This window comes from Suncus etruscus, chromosome X (assembly GCF_024139225.1).
Source record: "Suncus etruscus isolate mSunEtr1 chromosome X, mSunEtr1.pri.cur, whole genome shotgun sequence".
In the NCBI taxonomy this organism is placed as follows: Eukaryota; Metazoa; Chordata; class Mammalia; order Eulipotyphla; family Soricidae; genus Suncus; species Suncus etruscus.
The window spans coordinates 125,665,378-125,679,594 of NC_064868.1; the positions used below are offsets into that span (position 1 = coordinate 125,665,378).

The window sequence follows — 14,217 nt, forward strand, 5'->3', positions numbered from 1 at the left end:
TTCCTGACATCACATCTGGCCTCTTAAGCCTTCCAGTGTTCAGTCCTGAGCACACAGCCAGAAATAGCCCTTGAGCACCCAAGTGGAGGACCCCAAGCCTCATACTCCTCTTTTAAATTCCCTGTCCTCATGAAAGAGACTTACTTTTTAAAGAAACTTGTCATTAACTAGAGAAAAGCATAAGGTAGTAAGGGAATAAGAAAATTAAGGCGGAGAGGAAACATCTTTCAGGGAGGAAATGGACTTTTAAATATCTGGTCAGACTGCTGCTTGAAATGGTGGCGTTTGAGCAAATGCTTAATGGAGTGAGTCCAGTGTTCACCTGAAGGAAAGGTGTTACCTGTAGAAAGAGCCCTCCAGGAAGAGTTCGCCTTGCTGAGTAGTCAGGAGTCCAGTCAACACTCCAGTAGAGTGAACAGGAAGGCACTGGGCATTAGAAGTGACGGAAGAGAAGTGAATAGGTGGTAGGCCCTTTGTTTTGGAGGTGCACCTGGCTGTTCTCAGAGCTTGCCCCTGGCTCTGCTCAAAAGTCCCTCCTGCCTTACTTTTGTACTATCTTCATGGCCCAGAAACAGATCATATAAGGAGTTATGGGTAACTGTGCCAGCTTCAGATTATTAAACTGAAGGTGTTATGAAGTTTCTTTTGGATTTTGAAAATAAAGGTGACACTAGAAAACTAATATTTTAAAAATGGTCACTTATGGGGCCGGAGAGATAGCATGGAGGTAAGGCGTTTGCCTTTCCTGCAGGAGGTCATCAGTTCGAATCCCGGCGTCCCATATGGTCCCCCATGCCTGCCAGGAGCAATTTCTGAGCATGGAGCCAGGAATAACCCCTGAGCAGTGACGTGTGTGACCCAAAAAAAAAACAAACAAAAAAAAATGGTCACTTATCCTAGCTTTTACTGAAAAGAGGCTATAAAGCAGAAAGAATAAAATTAGATCAAATCCAGTCATTTAGACAATGGTAGAATTGGAAGTAACCAAAATGATAGCAATAGGGGCAATGAGAGGTAGTTGGATTTTGATTCTATTTTGAAGATCGAAAGAGCGGGGTTTTTCAGAGTAATGAAGTGGCTTGAAAATTACTGTGACTTTTTTGTGTTTGTTGTATTTTGTTTTGGGGCCATACCCAGCTGCACTCTGGTGCTATTTCTGGCTCTGCTCTCTGAAATAAAGCCTGGTAGACTCGGCTGACCAAATGGGTGGCTGGAGATTGAACCTGGATCTGCTGTCTTCAAGGCAAAGGCCTTACCTGCTATGTGATCGCTCCAGCCCATAAAAGTATTGCTTTTCATAGAGGTGGTGAAATTCTGAGATGCAGGTTTGGGAAATATTAGTACAGTTTTAAACAGATTGGATAGAGTATGCCCCTAATATTTAAGATAGTAAGAAGGGTATCCATTGTACTAAGACTTTATTATTTGCAGAAAAGTATGCGTTCAAGATTTTATATATACATATATATATATATATATATATATATATATATATATATATGGAGAAGCGTATAAAGATGAATTTATAAATTGTGACACAACGTGGTACTAAAGGAATACGTGTGAAGGCAGACAAACACTGACTCTGGATACTGTTAACATTTTTCAGTTGAGGTGACTATAAACAAAGAAATGTGGGAAGAACCACGACTATGAAGAAAAAAATGAGGTACATGCCATGCCCTATAAAAGTTGAAGAAAATTATTATTATTATTATTATTATCATTATCATTATTATTTGGTTTTTGGGCCACACCTAGTGTTGCTCAGGGGTTACTCCTGGCTACGCTCTCAGAAATCGCTCTCAGAAATCGCTACTGGCTCGGGTGACATGAGTCAGCTGCATGTGAGACAAAAGCCCTACCACTGCTCGACTGCTCCTGCCCCAACACATAATTTTTATAGAAAATAAGCCAAGTGATCAGGAGCGGTCGCACAGTGCTAGGGTGTTTGCCTTGCACTCCCCAAGCCCAGGACGGACCTCAGTTACATTTCTGGCATCCCATGTGGTCCCTAAGCCCGCCAGGAACGATTTGAGTGCAGAGCCAGGAGTAACCCCTGAGCAACACCAGGTTTAACCCCCAAAAGAACGAAAATAAGCGATGGATTAATGTACTTTTTGAAAAGCCTAGCATAGGTTATAAGAAAGGCCCAGTTAATAAATGAACAAAACTAAGATCAAATACTGAGTCAGAGCGATAGCATAGTAGGTAGGACATTTGCTTTGCATGGAGTTGACCCAGTTTTAATTCTCGACATCCTATGGTTACCTGAGCCTATTTGCCAGGTGTAACTACTTTTGATTGTCACCCAAAAACAAAAAACAAACACACACACACAAACAAAAAGCCAAAAGAAAGAATGACTAATAAAGTTGGAAGATGGGGAGACACTTGACCCAACAATAATTTTAAAAATATAAACCAAGTTCAATGGGTGCCCTTGATTGTGTTGGATCAGCAAGAGGAGTTTGTAAGTGTTACGTGGATATAGGGAACCTCAAATTCTTGTGCCTTGTTTGTGTCAGAAGATACTCCTTTAGTCTCCCAGTAAAGCAATTCATGGATTTTGATCCAAGTCCTCAAAAACAGGAGTATACTTTTACCAAATGGAGGGTATTGCATTCAGTCAGTATTTGGGATTCTCGAAATAGGAAATTTGTTGAGTGCTTCCTGTTTGTATTCTGCTAGCTCTGTCTTTGCATGAACTCATCTTAATCCTCAATAGCATGTACTCTAGACAGACTTTCTACTTCCCTGATTCAGTCACATTTTGTTATGATAGTACTCAGTGTAATTATTTCTGTGACTGTACTAAACAACCCCCGTGGTGATCTCATGTTGGAAGCTGGACCCACCAGTCCTCCTCTATTTTGTCTCTGAGAATCATTACCAAATGTTTTTCATTTTCTCAAAACCCATAGGTACAATTATGTGTTTATCTCTTTCCCTCTGACTTATTTCACTCAGCATAGTAGATTCCATATACATCCACGTATAGGAAAATTTCATGACTTCACCTCTTCTGACGGCTCCATAATATTCCATTTTATATATCCACCAGAGTTTCTTTAGCCATTCATCTATTGACGGGCACCTAGGCTGTTTCCAGAGTCTGGCTATTGTAAACAGTGCTGCAGTGAATATAGGTGTGAGAAAGGGATGTTTGTATTGTACTTTTGTGTTCCTAGGATATATCCCTAGGAGTGGTATAGCTGGATCGTATGGGAGCTCAACTTCCAGCTTTTGGAGGAATCTCCATATCACTTTCCACAAAGGTTGGACTAGGCGGCATTCCCACCAGCAGTAAATAAGAGTTCCTTTCTCTCCACATCCCCGCCAGCACTGCTTGTTCTCATTCTTTCTGATGTGTGCCAATCTCTGTGGCATGAGATGGTACCTCATAGTTGTTTTGATTTGCATCTCCCTGATGATTAATGATGTGGAGCAATTTTTCATGTGCCCTTTAGCCATTTGTATTTATTTTTTCTCAAAGTGTCTGTTCAGTTCTTCTCCCCATTTTTTGATGGGGTTAGATGTGGGGAGGAAGGACAATTGGGATATTGGTGATGGGAAGGTTACACTGGTGAAGGGTTTTTTTTACATATATAAAAAAATCAAAAAAGAAAAGAAAAGATAAGGCCTCCCAATGCTTACCATAGGCTGTGTTCTTTACACTGACTGTATAGAAAGAGGATGTACAGTAAATGTTCCCCATATACACCTCAAACCAGGCTCTTTGCCTGGTCTGTATTGTGAATGGGGGGTGGGGAACGAAAAAAATCCTCAATAGCTTTTTGGATAATACATGTAGAAAAGAATAAAGAGTGGGCCGGGCGGTGGTGCTGGAGGTAAGGTGCCTGCCTTGCCTGCGCTAGCCTAGGACGGACCGCGGTTCGATCCCCCGGCGTCCCATATGGTCCCCCAAGAAGCCAGGAGCAAATTCTGAGCGCATAGCCAGGAGTAACCCCTGAGCGTCACAGGGTGTGGCCCAAAAAAAAAAAAAAAGAATAAAGAGTGGCCAGAGAGGTAGCGTGGAGGTAGGGCATTTGGCTTGCATGCAGAAGAATGGTGCTTCGAATCCTGGCATCCCATATTGTCCCCCGAGCCTGCCAAGAGTAATTTCTGAGCTTTGGGCCAAGAGTAACCCCTGACTGCTGCTGGATGTGAACTAAAAGGAAACAAACAAACAAACAAAAAGAATACGGAGAGTAGTCATGCTTGGCTCAGGGTCCAAGCAGCCGTTCCTTTCCTCTTTGTGAATCCCATCCATGCCCTGAGATCTCCTGAAAACCTCGTGGCACCTTTAGGCATGTTTCTGTTCTTTCCTATCTCTATGCCTCAGTGTCTGATCAAAAGTGCTTATCACTTAGGTTTTGTCTTGCACTGGGTGTGGAAATTGAGTAAAGAAGGAATAGATTTTTCTAAACAGTTGATGCAGCATTGCTGGATGATGGTCCCCAGAGCCACGTTACGCACCCCAGCAAAATCATGGTACATGTATGCCATGAAAACTAAACAGATGTAAGCCCTGAAAACTATTATATCACAAATTACTGGTTTCTTTGATACATAAGATACATATATTAAAGAGCTCATGCACACCAATAAGAACAGAAAAAAAACGAAAATAGAGGCCGGAGCGATTGTGCAGGGGTAGGACATTTGTCTTGCATGCGACTGACCCAGGATGGACCTGGGCTCAATCCCCTGCATCCCATATGGTCCCGTGAGCCAGGAGCGATTTCTGAGCTCAGGCCAGGAGTAACCCGAGTGCCCTCTGGTGTGGCCCAAAAACCAAATTGAAAAACAGAGCGAGAGATTAAAGGAGGCCCCAAGACCAAAATGGTGCAAGACTACTAAGTAATAGGTTAGATACAGAGGGGACCACATATTCTAGCCGCCCTGGGGGTGAGGGAAGAAGAAATGGGAGGGAAGACGAAAACGGACGGGTAGGGAGAACAATTCGGTGATGGATGGGAATCCCTCCTGATTTTATGTAAATATGTACCTAAAATATTGTCAACAATATGTAAGCCACTATGATCAAAATAAAATTATATTATAATAAAAAAAAACAGAGCGCAGAGATTAAAGGAGGTGTAGAGATAGAAAGCATTCAACTAATTAATATTCAGTAACGTATTATAACATAATCAAGTATTTCTGATGCCGAAGGTGTGTGTTTTTGTCTTGTTTCTAATATCAAACAATGCTTATTTCAATTGAAATACCACAGTCGGGGGCCGGGTAGGTGGCACTGGAGGTAAGGTGTCTGCCTTGCAAGCTAGCCAAGGAAGGACCGCGGTTCGATCCCCCGGCGTCCCATATGGTCCCCCCAAGCCAGGGGCGATTTCTGAGCACATAGCCAGGAGTAACCCCTGAGCATCAAACGGGTGTGGCCCAAAAACCAAAAAAAAAAAAAAAAAAAAAAAAGAAATACCACAGTCATCTTATCAAAGTACGCCAGTGCCTAAATGACGAGGCCACTAGATGGCGCTGTTGGGCGAGAGTGCATTCTGTTTGTCAAACCCAATGCTGCTCTAAATGGAGTATTTAAAAGATGGGTTCTATTTTGCAGTAATGATGTTTTCTTTAGCAATTTACCAAGGAGCTTTTTTACTAACAATATTTTAGTTTTTGTTTAATGTTTGATCATCATAAGTTAATAAGATTCTTGATGTACTAGGCAGTGTATACTTTATATACATTAAACCACTTACATCCTCGTTATATATAATAGATATTAGGACGTATTTCTACTACCATCTCCATTTTAGAAATACATTTTAGAGATAGAAATAGCTTAAGGGCAGGAGTGATCGCACAGCGGAGTAGGTGCCTGCCTTCCACATGGCTGATCCGGGTTCGATCCCTGGCATCCCATATGGTCACCTAAGCACCACCAAGGAGTGACCCCTGAGTGCTGTCAGGACTGATCCAGAAACCAAATATATTAAACTAGCTTAAAATAATGTTACTAGAAATACTGACTTTATTTTTAAAGTTCGATTTTGTTTTTCTAATTTATCTGCCCATAAATTTAAAAAAAATAATGATTATGTGATTTAAAATTATTTTCATTTTTGGTTTTTTGTTTAAGAATAGATTTAACGCCCTTCGTTCCTCCCTCCCTCCATCCCTCCCTCCCTCCCTCCCTTCCTTCCTCTTACCCTCCCTCCCTCCCTCCTTCCTTCCTTCCTTTCTTTCCTTCTCTCTCCCTTCCTTCCTTCCTTTCTTTCCTTCCTTCCTTCCTTCCTTCCTTCCTTCATTCCATCCTCCCTCCCTCCCTCTATCCCTCCCTCTGTCCTGAGGCTTAAATGTTGGTCTGTGGGGAAACATGGTAGAGTCACATCTCCTGCTCCCTAGGGCTTGTGATTAAGGGGTTGGGATTCTTGCTTGTGTGAGGAAATACAGACACCAGAGTCCTGACCACTGGGGAGAAGAGCCAAAGATGTGCAGTATCCTAGGAGGTAGAGTGCTGGTGGAAAACTAAGAGCTGTCGCCCAAGAATCCTTCTCAGAGCTTTATAGTCCATTTGGCCGAGGGCTCAGCAGCTCTTCTTGAGCCAGGACACTGGGACAGACAGGAGCAGAGGTTTGTTGGGGAGAAGCATTATTTGGTCTCGCATCTCTCTCTTCCGGGCATATTCTGTCTTTTCCTTGATAGCCTGGCTTTTGTTTTATGTTTTTTTGGCCACACCCAGTGGTGTTCAGGGGTTACTGCTGGCTCTGTGTTCAGAAATCACTCCTGGCAGTGTCAGGGGACTATATGAGATGCCAGGGGTAGGCTGCACGCAAGGCAAATGCCCTGTTCATTGTGCTGTTGCTCCAGACCCCAGTTACTTTTGGAATGTATCTTGTTATTTCTGTAAGGCAAATAGGAGTGAAATTGTGTATTTTATTTATTTATTAATTAATAAATGTTTATTTAAAAAAGAATAGATTTAACAATATCATAGATAGTTTAATGTCTCTGAATTGTGCACCTCCTTGTTTCTAAATTACTAAGTATATGAAGAAAAATGAAATGTTCATTGAATCTTAAATTAAAACATTACTGCCCAGAATTTCTTATTTCGTATCACACGTGGTGTGATCCAGGGTTATTCCTGGCTCTGCGCTCAGGAATCACTCCTGGCAGGCTCGGGGGACTATCTGGGATGCTTGCGATCAAACCTGGGTCGTCAGTGTGCAAGTAAATGCCCTTCCCGCTGCGCTATTTCTTCGGCCTTCAGAATTTCCTTCTTAGTCCTAGAAACTATTTTTATCCTCTCTTGGGAGTTCAGACTTTTTTACTCACCTTCCTGTGTGTAATGTTATGTATCTTAAGTTACTCACATTTCATCATAGAAAAGAAGCCGAAAAGAATGGCATACTTATTACTCTAGTCTATGACATAAGCTACACATGTGGGAGAAGTGAAATAATTCCTTAAAGGTATTTTCCTTAGCTGCAGAACTTGAAGTGAAAACCAGAGAAAAATTAGAAGCTGCCAAAACAAAGACAAGCCTTGAAATTGCAGAACTTAAGGAGCAATTAAAAGCAAGCCAGGAAAATATAAATTGTTTACAAATGAAATTAGAAATGATCAGATAAATGAGATATCAAGAATTCTGAAGAGAATTTCATTATCAGATGATTGGAAATTAAGTGAATTTTTTTATCTTTTTGTTTGTTTGCTTAGGGGTCACACCGGGGCGCATTCAGGGGTTCCTCCAGGTTCTGCATTCAGAGGGCGCTCCTGGCAGGCTCAGAGGACCATCGGGGACGTCGGGATTCCAACCTCGGTCTGTGTCGGGTCAGCCACATTCAAGGCATTCAACCTACCCATTACACCATAGTCACTCTAAGAAGAAAATGAATTTTAGAGGAGAAATGGACATTAAGGGGTCACACTGGGGGGCATTCAGGGGTTCCTCCAGGTTCTGTATTCAAAAGGTGCAGCAGGCAGGCTCAGAGGACCATCGGGGACGTCGGGATTCCAACCTCGGTCAGTGTTGGGTCAGCCACATTCAAGTCATTCAACCTACCCATTACACCATAGTCATTCTAAGAATAAAGTGAATTTTAAAGGAGAAATGGACTTTAAGGAGTATAATGTTACTTAGAAAAACTGCATATATAGTTGTTGATCACCGATTTCTCTCAGCAGTAGGGTCAAAGTGTTTGTAAGTTTTAAGTACTCTTTCTTTTTTTTTTTTTTTTTTTTTTTTTTTTTTTTTTTTGTTTTTGGGCCACACCCTGTGAGCTCAGGGGTTACTCCTGGCTATGCGCTCAGAAGTTGCTCCTGGCTTCTTGGGGGACCATATGGGACGCCGGGGGATCGAACCGCGGTCCGTCCTAGGTTAGCGCAGGCAAGGCAGGCACCTTACCTCCAGCGCCACCGCCCGGCCCCTTAAGTACTCTTTCAAGAAAAATGTGTGTGTAATAAATGAAAGCCATAAGGTAATTATTGACCCATTCTTAGCTAATTCCCTGATGTTAAGCACAGTTCGAAATTTTTTTTTGGTTTCAGAATGTACTTTATATAAAATAACCAGTTCACATGGAAATAAATCTACACACTTCCAGGGATCAAAGCTTTTTAAAAAAGTTCTTTTATAATATTATTCAATACACAATATAGAACTAACTGTTGAGGTAAGTGTCGCTCTCAGTGAAACAGGGAGTCAGCAGACCATGACAAAATACACAGGATATAAAAATAAATAGTATTCCCTTTTTCAGTACCGGCCAGGAAAGTTTACACAGCTTTTGCAGCAGGAGCAAATAATCCCTGTCTCCATTCTGGAGACAGGTGGAACCTGGCCTGGGCTTCTGGGAGCTGTGTGCAAGGCAAGAGTGAGGTAACCACATCTGGCTATGGAAAGGAATATATTGAGCAGGGTTAAGTACTTCACTATTTACTCAATACCCAAACTCTTTTGCTACACACCCCACTCCCCCTTTCCATAAACACATGCATGACAACCAGCTGGTAATTAGGTGTTTTTAACCTAATAGTTGAGAGTTCCTCAAGCAAAGGCAGCCAGAATACTTTTCCTCTAAATTTGTTTACCAAAGTCTTACAGAGCAGAGCCTAGTAAACACTAGGCTGGAGACAAAGCCAGAGTCATAGTTAGAATGCCAGATTTTATATAAAATATTCCCTCAAGCTGTTTTGGCAACGATAACTATAAGTACACTACAGTGTCCTCTGGTTGCACATAGGAGTCAGAGCACAGTCACCAGCTCAAGAAAGGGGAAGTACCTTTCCCCTCCTGTGGCAAGTAACAAACTCATTATCTGAACATATGTGAGCTCCAGGAATAAAGGCCTCTGTCATACCAGCCAAAATCCCAAGTAGCTTTGATGACAATGTTGAGCTGAAGGCAAGAACATCACAGCCCTGAAATCTCCATGGTGGTAAACTTAATTCATAAACACATGGGCAAATTTCCACCATGGGATCTTTCACCATCTGGGAAGGGCTCAGGGGAGATGATAATCAACTGTACTTATAAAACACTTTGGGGGAAATTCTAAACAGGTGTTTTCTGCTTGACTATTGGGCCACATCTATCAGTTTAAGAGGCTATTCCTGGTGAATATTCCTGCACATTCCCTCAAACCCTCAAACCAGGTCTTAAAATCACTGCATTATTTACAGTGTTGAACTTCTTTTAAAAAGATTGTAGATGGGACAGAATAGATAGTGTGTGGGTGTCTGCCCTGCACATGGCTGAACTGGGTTCAATCTCAGAACCCCATAGGGTACTCTAGGCTCCTTCCAGGGCTGATCTGATGATGGAGCCAGGAGTAAGCTAAAACAAAAGCCTGGACTCTTGCCTGAAGTTCTGTGTCTCCAGGTGCTGGGTTTTGGTATTCTGGATTGCATTTAGCCATCTTCGACTCCAGTATAAATAATATAGCAGATGAATACCACAGGACAATGATAACAGAGGGTTAGTGCCAAGAGTTAAAGACAAGATTTAATTTGAACTGAGAGGTTCAGGGAGACAGTAGAGGGGGTCAGGCATGGAGTCAATCCCAATCTGTTTCTTTCAAACACGTAAGGTTTCCAGAGTACCTCTAGGGATCCAGAATGATGGCTGCAGTCAGGTGTAAGCCCAAACTAGAGAAACAAAACAGAAAACTGAGGGGGTACAAACTAGGTTTTTCTTTAAAACCACAGGAACTACTCCTGGTGGTGCTCAGTACCTTATGGGATGCTGAGGACCAAACGTGGGCAGCTGCACGTATGTCAAGCACTCAATCCACTGTACTTATGGAGCACTTTCGTCTTATAGAAACAGGTTAGCTGGGACCTTAAATATTCATTAGCTCCTTGCATGATCATTTACTCTCCCCTTGCTGCTTTCGTGGTGTGTGGAAGACTTCTGCTTTGTCTTGGATGGTAAAATCAGACCTCTGTTTCTAGAGATCTTTGTGGCTGTGCAGCTCAGGGAATGGAGTTGATGAAGTCTTTCTTTGTGGTTCTAGCAGTTATGTTTCTTCAGTTACCATTTTAATCCATCTTCTGTAGTTGGTGTTCTTGGTCGTTATGTTGCTCCTAGACTGGAGCCTGGGTAAAGTCTTTCGTTATGTTTCCGGAAGACCCGTTCATTTGCGGTTGTCTCAGTCAACCTTCTGGAATTGGAGCTCTTGTTTGTTGAACAGATTGTATTGCAAACGCTAAGCTAGAGCTTTTTGTTGCTGTTGTTGTTGTTGGTCCCTGGATGTGTACTGTCCAGTCTTGGTTGCAACAACCAGTATATAGCGATCTTGGCTTTCACACATATCAAAGCAAGGAGTCTAGAGTTAATCGCATGACAGTTCGCTTCCATCCCTTTTGTTTTAATCAGTCTTCTTTAGTTGGTGGTCTTGGTTTTTGCACAGATCCTAGGTTGAAGCATAGGATGGAGTCTTTCATTATGTTTCCAAAAGTTCTGCTCAGTTGCAGTTGTCTCAGTCAGACCTCTGGCATTAGAGATCTTGATTGTTGTACAGATTGTAGGCCAAAGGGACTTTTTTATTGGTCCCAGAATAAGTTCTGCTCAGTTATATCTTTTATAGTTAGTGATCTTCGCTTTTGCATATATCAAAGGATGATGTGTCTTCTGGTTTCATCTTACAATGGTGAGGTGTTACAACCTGTTCTTAGATCAAGTTGTTGCCATTTCCTCATTGTCAGGATGTCATATCAAGTGTGGTGTGTGTTGGTGTCAGAGCAGTATTAAGAATGTCCCAGAGTGAGTTTCCTTCCTAGAGCTGTTGTGGAGAATTATGTCAGTTCTATGTCTGAGATCTAGGGCTAGGATTTGGACGGTCGCTGTCTAATCACATGGAGTCTAAGTTGGGACCACATGACATATGTCGAAAGTGGAAGGTGCCCCTGTATTGTAAAATGTATGATATCTTATCCCTAGTAGTTAAGAGCTTGTTTCTATACATAAAATTTTCCCCTTTTAGTATGCCTGTAGAAAAAGAATTGGTGCTATATTATATTGTTGGTGTATTTGGGTGTGAGAGTGTCTCTGTGCCCTGTTCTGACCTGAGCTTTTATCCCAGGCAAGACTTTTTCTTGTAGGTTTTTGTACCAAGCAGAACCAAAAAAGGTGCAGTTAAGGAAGAGAATAAAACAAAAACAGGACAAACACACATATATACACTCACATATATGTATATATAAAAAGGAAAAAGAAATGAAAATGAGTTAAAGAATAATCAGGCTTGAAAAAATGAATTTAAAAGAAAAATAATTAAGGGAAAAAAGTTATGCAGAGACTACCTTACATTTGGATATGAACAGTTTAAGAGGTAGTATTCTGGAGGTCTTAAACTTATCAATTATAGGCTTCCTCATTGTCTTTTGGGGTATTTTTTGTGGGGAGTGGAATCCAGGCCATATTTTCATCAGACACCCTGGTCTTGTTGAGTTTGTGAAGTGCTTTGTGGCAGAAAAGGCTTGGGTAGAGTTCTTGCATTGGGGGTCCTTCTGGAGCTGAGTCTGGTATCAAGCAACTATCTACATTTGGGAACGGGGATGAGTGGGAGGTTAAGAGAGCATGAGTCAGCAGGAGTGTTGGTTGTAGTTTCTTGTCAGGGGCTGAGATGTGGGGCTGAGTGGGTGTCCCTTTGCTTGGAAGCTGGGTGATGGCTTGTTGGGGCAGGAGGTCTTTCTTGATACCTAATGGGTTAAGAACTGAGGGTAAAGAGCATTAATAATGCAGCATATCAGCTTGGAATTGGAGGGTGAAGGGATAGTAGGATTTCTGAAGTGGGAGGAGCAATAGTATATAGGAAGGGCTATATATATTTCAGGCATGAATTGTTTACAATTTAGGTTTGGCTCTCATAGAGGAGACTTCTCTATGTACTCATGCCCACATAAAGACATACATTAGTGATCTATTCTTAAGGTATTGCTAATAAGGTGGGTTTGAGCTCTTAAGGACTGCTTGAATTAATATAAATCATAACCTTACTTATAGCTAAAGAAAGAGAGGAAGGGAGAGCAAAAGATAATAATAAAGCAAATAAAAGAGATTGGGTTGGTGTGTTGGAGTTGGGAGGTTTTCCCAATTTCTAGGCATTTCATCAGTGATGGGGATGGGCCCTGCAAAATGAAGATTTCAGGGTTAGATAATAGCTGGAGCAGTTTAGGATATACATAAGTTTCAACTCTAGTACTAAACAATGTGTTAATGAGACCTACTTATGTAGGTGGCTACCCTATATAGTATTGTCCGCTGCTGCGTCTTATGTATCGAAGTTCCTTTCCTAAAGAGAAACTCTCAGTGTGGGCTTTCTTTGACATAGATTGAATTGACGATGATGGGGAATAAGAGGAAGAAGAAGAGAGGGGGTAAGGAAAGAAGTACGGAGAAGAGAGAGAAAGGAGATGTTAATTTGCCCAAATGTTTTACATAATTCTGTGGTTTGCAGTTGACTGTTTCAGTGGTCTGAATGGTCATATGCTTCAGGTCCTAATAGAGGACATAAACCAAAGAAAAAAGTGTATGGTGGAGTGTTTTATCAAGACATTTTCACAAAGTAAACTGAGTATGGTATCAGGTATGACTGATGTGTCAAAATTATAGTTTCTGCCCTTTGTATCCAAGAATCTCTGTGGACAGAGAAGCTGAGAGGTTATTTTATATCTAGTAAGATTAACACTCTAAAACATATTGTTTGGAAATGCTGCCACTGGAGTCACTGGTTTCCAATCATATTCTTCACCTTTATCTGTGTATAAGCTCCCTAAGACATTATTATAGCCCTTCGTAGTAAGATGCTGATAATGTACCTGTTCACTCTAAACAGTTGTTTCCGTTGTTGCTGGTTTTTCTATGGTATAATGGGTAGTTGAGGCTTTGTGTTGTTCCTCTTCCACTTGTTTTGAACACTTCCCCCAAGTAAATGCTGACAACTACAGTGCTTGGAGTTTCTACCCTATTAGGCCATTGTAATTGTTCTTGGGTATTATATGTATATATGGTGTATAATCTGAGTACCTCAGAAAAGTGCAGAAAATACAGAAAAACCATTCTGTATTTATCCTTCTTCTTCTGGCTTACTTCGTTTAACATACTGTTTTGTAGCTCCATATTGCTGAAAAATCCAAGATTGTGTCCTTTCTAACTTCTATGTAGTATTCCATTTTGTATATATACACCACATTTTCTCGATCCAATCATCTGTCTTTGTTCCAGTACCATGCTGTCTTGATGACTATGGCTTTATATTAAAGCTTCAGGTTAGGTAAAGAAATGCCACTCAGTTTCTTATTTGTTTTTTTTTTTAGTATGGATTTGACTAGTCTAGGTCTTTTTTGGATCCAGATGAACTTTATAATTGGTTGTTCAAGTTCCTTATAAAAGGATGTCTGAATTTGGTTAGGGATTGGATTGAATATATATAACAATTTAGGTAAGATAGACATTTTGATTATTTTGATTCTTCCTACTCATGAGCAGGGGATGTTCTTCCCTTTCCTTAGGTCCTCTTCAATTTCTTTCTGAAGCGATTTGAAGTTTTCATGATATAGGTTTTTTCACTACATTTGTCAAGTTGATTCCCAGGTACTTGATATTTTATATACTATTTAAAATGGAATCAACTTCTAATGTCTTTTTCCTCTGCTTCTTTATTTGTAGAGAGGAATGCTATTGTCTTTTGTGTATTGATTTTGTATCCAGCCACTTTGTTAATTGGCTTATTGTTTCTAGGTGTG

At 41.1% G+C, this 14,217-nt stretch overlaps 1 non-coding gene across 1 annotated transcript; it reads left to right on the forward strand.

Annotated features, from left to right (window-relative positions):
* Nucleotides 1–3,640: 3,640 nt before the first annotated feature.
* On the forward strand, nucleotides 3,641–3,770 carry LOC125999794 (small nucleolar RNA SNORA51). The gene has a single exon (XR_007492264.1). It is a non-coding gene; the product is annotated as a small nucleolar RNA SNORA51 (small nucleolar RNA).
* The last annotated feature ends 10,447 nt before the right edge of the window (nucleotides 3,771–14,217 follow it).